This window comes from Panthera onca, chromosome B2 (genome assembly GCF_046562875.1).
Source record: "Panthera onca isolate mPanOnc1 chromosome B2, mPanOnc1 haplotype 2, whole genome shotgun sequence".
Taxonomy (NCBI): Eukaryota; Metazoa; Chordata; class Mammalia; order Carnivora; family Felidae; genus Panthera; species Panthera onca.
The window spans coordinates 18,014,593-18,020,666 of NC_138343.1; the positions used below are offsets into that span (position 1 = coordinate 18,014,593).

The 6,074-nt window shown below is 41.3% G+C and overlaps 1 pseudogene; it reads right to left on the reverse strand.

Moving 5' to 3' along the window:
- Positions 1–896: 896 nt before the first annotated feature.
- Positions 897–3,260, reverse strand: LOC132666753 (F-actin-capping protein subunit alpha-1 pseudogene; annotated as a pseudogene).
- Between the last annotated feature and the right edge of the window lie 2,814 nt (positions 3,261–6,074).

Here is a 6,074-nt window from a genome sequence, read left to right on the forward strand (position 1 = left end):
CATTGGACAATAGAAGTTCACTGGACGGGAATTGCCATATTTTTATTCTACGTCTAATTGGGCTCTACTTGTAATTTGCTGTGTGATGTTGGCAAAATCACTGAGTCAGTCCCTCTGGGTCTCAATCCCACCTACTGTTAAGGAGATTAAATAAACTTGCCCCGTGTCCTTCATAAGATTATAATGAGATTAAAATTATATACGAAAAGGAAGGTACTTTGAAAGTTTAAACTGACTACAAATACAGGTCATTGCCATTATGATGTGTTTTTTGTAATGTTTTTAAGGCGATGTTGTGCGCACACCATAGAATCCCCCCATTTGAAGTGTGTGCTTCAGTGGTTTTTACTATATTTACAAGGTCAGACAACCATCACCGCTATCTGATTCAATAACATTTTTATCATCTCCCAGAGAAATCATATGCCTATTAACAGTCACTGCTCTAACCTTCCCCCAACTTAGAGCCCAGCAACCACTAATCTACTTTCTGATTCTATAGATTTGCTTATTCTCAAGGTGTCATACAAAGGGAGTATGATATAAAATTGAATGTGTATAATTTTACGATCATTTATGCAAGAATATTTAGTCAATTTATTGGATAACTTCTCCACAACAGGGATTGAGCTCAATAGGTTCTCAGTGCTTGGGAGACAGGGGTGAGTGATAGATTCTTTCTAGACACACACACACACACACACACACACACACACGTACATTGGTTTGTGAATAGTGGTTATCTCTAAGTTATAGGATTACAGGTTTTTTTCAATATACAAACATATTTTATTTGAAATAAACAAAAATGCTTACACAGCTCACCAGGTCCCTTGGAAACAAACTTGTTTGACTGTATTACTGAGCAAAAACAAAGCTGAAACACAAACCCCCTTCTTTTTTGACATGTATTTGGATAGGTAGGTAAGCCACTGCTTGTTTTTTTTAAAAAACTGAGCTTCCCTTAAGACCGGGTCATAGAAGTGTAAACAATGTAAATGAATCCACCATGACCAGCTGTCATATCATATCTATGTCACCTGTGTATTCGGAGATCACACATACACCTGCCAATATACCCGGGAAGGGTTGCTGTATCACAGTTACATTTAAGTTCTTGGCAGGGCAGGAAGGAGGAAGAATAACTTGGAACAAGTTTTACATCCTCTTTAGAACAATTCACTAGTAGTCCCTTAAATAACAGGTTACAAGAGAAAGCTTGGAGTGTGTCCTTTTCACTTGGCTTTGTTTTTGGTTTTTGTTTGTGATTTACGTAGTTGTTTGAAGCATCTGTCTGTAGTACAATCCCGCCACAAAGTATTAAAGCACGAGATACTGTCAGTGCTTCAACATCTGCATTTTTCAAGTTTTATACTGTACTACATCCCTAGTATGTCAGCAGCTCTTGAATAATAAAATAATAATAATAATAATAATAAATGGGTAAAACTCTTCTAAAAATGCAGATGTCTATAACTATAATGGTACCAGGTGGGAAGGAGACAATGAGGGAAGAGAAAAAAGCAAACACGTTCACGTGCAGGGAATGTGGTTCAAGTCCTTGGATTTAAAACAACTTCTCCAGAGAAGCTGGCTATAATGGAATTTCCAGAAAACTTCCTCTGCCCCCACAAAAGGACCAGAAAAGCCCAATCCAAACTATTGAAAAGTAGTTATGAGATGCTGTAAATGATGATCAAAGCAGTCAGAGGGAGAAGGATGAATGTGTCTTCCATTGTAGCATAGCCTTTAAAAAAAAATTTTTTTTTTAATGTTTATTGTTGAGAGACGGAGAGAGACAGAGAATGAGTGTGGGAGGGGCAGAGAGACAGGGAGACACAGAATCCAAAGCAGGCTCCAGGCTCTGAGCCATCAGCACAGAGCACGCGGGGCTCGAACTCACAAACTGCGAGATCGTGACCTGAGCTGAAGTCGGACACTCAACCGCCTGAGCCGCTCAGGCACCCCTGTAGCATAACCTCTCTAGCTGTTGGTGGATCAGGAGAAAGCACTGAAGTGCCGAAAGTGCTTTGAAGGATAGGGGTAGAAAAGTGGCGAGCTTGTTAACTGTCGACATCAATAACAGGGTTTCATGGCTAGGAAAATTTTCTAAACAGTAAAATGACTCCAGTATAGCTCTCTCTCTCTCCATTGTTAAACGTGACAGAATTAAAAAAAAAAAAAACAAGTACAAGTGGGTATAGTGAAAACTGAAAATTACAAGGCAGAGGACACAAAAGAATCAAGATGATGCTATAACGTTCAACAGTTATTCCAGGAAGCTAGAAAACCTGTTAACTTTGAAAGCCCTAGCAAAATATCATTCTTGTTTATAAATCGCTTATTACCCTAGGACTGCATGTTGAATCCTTTCTTTCCACAGACCGAAGAATCCTACATTCAGCCTTTAAGCATTCTGCATTTCTCTGCCAGTCCTGTCGCTGAGGATCTTGTTCCAGTCGATTTCAGTGGGGGTAGCTGGCTCAAGGCCTTGAATGCGGCGTCTGACGTCGTTTTGATGGTTTTCACTAATTGCTGTCTGACGTTCATTTTCTGCACGCTCTACGATTTGAAGAAACTCCTTGGCAGTTCGGACTTCATTCGAAACAGTTCCTGCATCCTGTACACCTTCCTGACTCACCGACTGAACATTGCCATCTTGGTCACAGTGAACCTGAATCTTAAGTACTCCGACCACCTGGGCTGGAGGTGGTGTGGTGGTGAACTTCCGCTCTGATCTCCAGCGACCATTCCGGAAGTTCTTAGGCTGCAACGGTGGCTTTCAATACAGGCAATAACGGTCTGTTGCCCGTCTATAGTTTTAGCACAAACAGTACGGAAGCCGTTGGGGTAATGATCTTTCACGTAGGCCCTGAAAGCACCGTCAGAGGATTCTCTCCAAGACTTCAGACCTCCATCCGCGTCCTCTGGCTGGGAGGTCACTTGCTTCTTTCTGTAAATGATGGAGCTTAAAGGAAATTTTGGTTCTCGGGTCTAGAAATCTGCTATTACCCAGGTCACCACGTTCTGTAATTAAGACCTGATCTTCATACCCTTCTATCTTCACAGGAGCGAACTGATCCATGTTATACCGAGCAAATGCATGCGCTGCCCCTTCCCTGAGGAGATTGTCATTATTAGGTAGTAGCCGGACATCGTTGAACACTTCATTAAATTCCCCCTGGTGGTGCCTGAGTGATGAATTTAGCAGCTATGAGTACCTTCTCCACATCCAACGTCCGATCCTCGAAGTCGGCCATCTTGGACTGCTCCGGCCCAGCCAGGCCAGGATTATGGATTATTTTTGTTACTTTCACTCTATTCCAGAGTATGCGTTGCTTTTATTCAGGGGGAAGCATTTTGTTTCGTCTCGTTTTTAAGAGGTAAATACTGGAATCCAGAAATATCAAAGTGGAGGTGAGTTTCGCAGAGCACTAAGTGTGGGCCTCCTGTTTCAAAATGACTGTGGATCTGAAATTCCTAAGAGAACTACCCAGAGACTTCTGGTGGCATATATCAATGAGAAGAAAAAGAAATAGTATCTGATTTTTTTTTATTAAGCTCTTTTCTGTGTCCTGGATAATTTGATTCAGTTTAATGAAATTAAGAGATTAGTCAGGAAGAAATAAAACACTGTCTTTCTTTCTACATAGTCTTTCCATAGCCGAGAAAGATTGCTGGGGTGGGGGAGGGTGGGTAGAAGCATTCATTTCCTTTAGTTCTTCCATCTGCCCTCTCCTTGACTTTGACCTCTGGGCCACTGAGTGCAGCACGCAGGCCACCTGTTATATCCTTCCTGGCCAAATGCTTATAGAGTGGAACCCTGGACTGATTAATGAAAACAGTGCTCAAGATCAATCCTTGTTCTATTTTGTTCTGCTGTCTTATATTTCAAATTTAAATGCCTAAAAGTTATTTATCAACTTTTATTGTGGATTACTTCTGCAAAAACAGGTGATCTGAGACATGCTAACTCCCCTTCTCCAAGACTGACAATTCTAACGAATTCTGAGATGCCAGGGGCCCTGCATGGCTCAGTTGGTTAAACGTCTTCAGGTCATAGCCTCATGGTTTGTGAGTTCAAGCCCTGTATCCGGCTCTGTGCCGACAGCTCAGAGCCTGGAGCCTGCTTCTGATTCTGTGTCTCCCTCTCTGTCTCTGCCCTTCCCCTGCTCACACTTTGTCTCTCTAAATAAAGAGAAAATAAAATAAAAAAAGGTTCTGAGATGCCATGTGGTATTCGATCCAGTGTTGTCCAACCTCATTTTTTTTTACCAATCTAGTTTTTATTTTATTGTGTAAAATATACATAAGATTAAAATGTATAATCCGATGGCATTAAATACACTCAAAATGTTGTTCAACCACCACCACCATTTCCAGAACTTTCTGATCATCCCGAACAGAAATTCTGTACTCATTAAACAATAGCTCCCCATCTCCATCCAAGCCCCTGCTAACCTCTATTCTGCTTTCTGTCGTTATGAATTTGCCCATTCTAGATACCTCATATGAGTGCAACCAAATGATCTTTGCCCTTTGGGGGTTGGCTTCTTTCACTTTGCATAATGTTTTCAAAGCTCATCCATGTTGAGGCATGTGTCAGAATCTCACTCTGTTTTGGCACAATAGTATTGTGTTGTATGTATGTTACATGTTTTGTCTCTTCATTCATCTGTTGATGGACACTTGGGTTGTTTCAAACCTTTGCCTATTGTCAACAATACCTGCAGAAACCACTAAAGTAGAAACAGAAAACGAAAACAGAGGAGGTCTATGGGAAAACAGAAAAAAAAAATCATTGGCGTCAGACTCTCGTTTTGTTAAAAAAAAACAAAACAAAACTGATCACACTGAGCCCGTCAGGCGCCCTGGGAGTTTCTTCAAATGTTAAATATATAACATCTGTAAGACCCACCCATTCCAGTAGTACCATACAGCAGATTCTAATTATTGGAGGGAGTTATTTCTATAAAAGCACCACAAAGTCTGAATTAGCTAACAATGAATCACTGCTCCTCGAAGAAATACATATATCATACATAAAAGATATAAAGAGATACATATCATATGTGTATATATATGTCACATAGATTATTGTCTTAAATCTTAAAGACAACTCATCCCAGTAGGTTCTATTTTATTTTACAAAAAAGAAAACAAAGTTCAGAAATGTTAAGTGAATGGACTGAGGCTACCCCCCTAACAGGTGCCCGAGTGGGGATTCAATCCCTATTCAACTGACCCCAAGGTCTGGAGCTTTACGCACACCTCTGAACGGTCTGGTCGTCTCTGTTTGACAGAAGAAACAAGAAGGCAGAGCATCAGACAGAGCATTGTCTTGTTTGACTCTGGCTGGGAATGTGCAAGTCTGGAGACTCGGTTTTTTTTTGCTCTGCACATGTGGGCAGATGACCACAGGTACTGATTTGGGGTTACAAATGTTAGTGAGTAGGTGAATTTGCAGGTATCAAACCCATTAATAAGGAAGAGAAATCAGGGGCGCCTGGGTGGCTCAGTCAGTTAAGCGTCCGACTTTGGCTCGGGTCATGATCTCACGGTTCATGGGTTCGAGCCCCGTATCGGCCTCTGTGCTGACAGCTTGGAGCCCGGAGCCTGCTTCGGACTCTGTGTCTCCTTCTCCCTCTGCCCTTCCCCTACTTGTGCTGTCTCTCTCTCTCTCTCTCTCTCTCTCTCTCAAAAATAAACATTAAAAAAAATAATGAAGAAAAATCAAAGCATATCTTCATGCATAGTCTGTTCAGGGTATGGCTGAGCAGGGCATCTTTAGTTGTAACAGCAAAAAAAAATTGGATATAATACAAATGCTCACTAGTCTATTTCCTGTTCTCCTTCATGTCCTACAGGCCCAATTTCTTCCCTAAATCAGCTGTGATATATTAGACACATCCTCTGTCACGTAATACAGATAAGTGGCAAATTATACGGAGAGTAGGATTGAGGAGAGTGATCCCCACTTCTCAAAAAAAACCCAATCTAATTATTCCCACCTCAGGAGCTTAAGTTCAAAACCCCGTTCCCGAGGGTAAGCTGGATTGAGTAACTCATTTCCA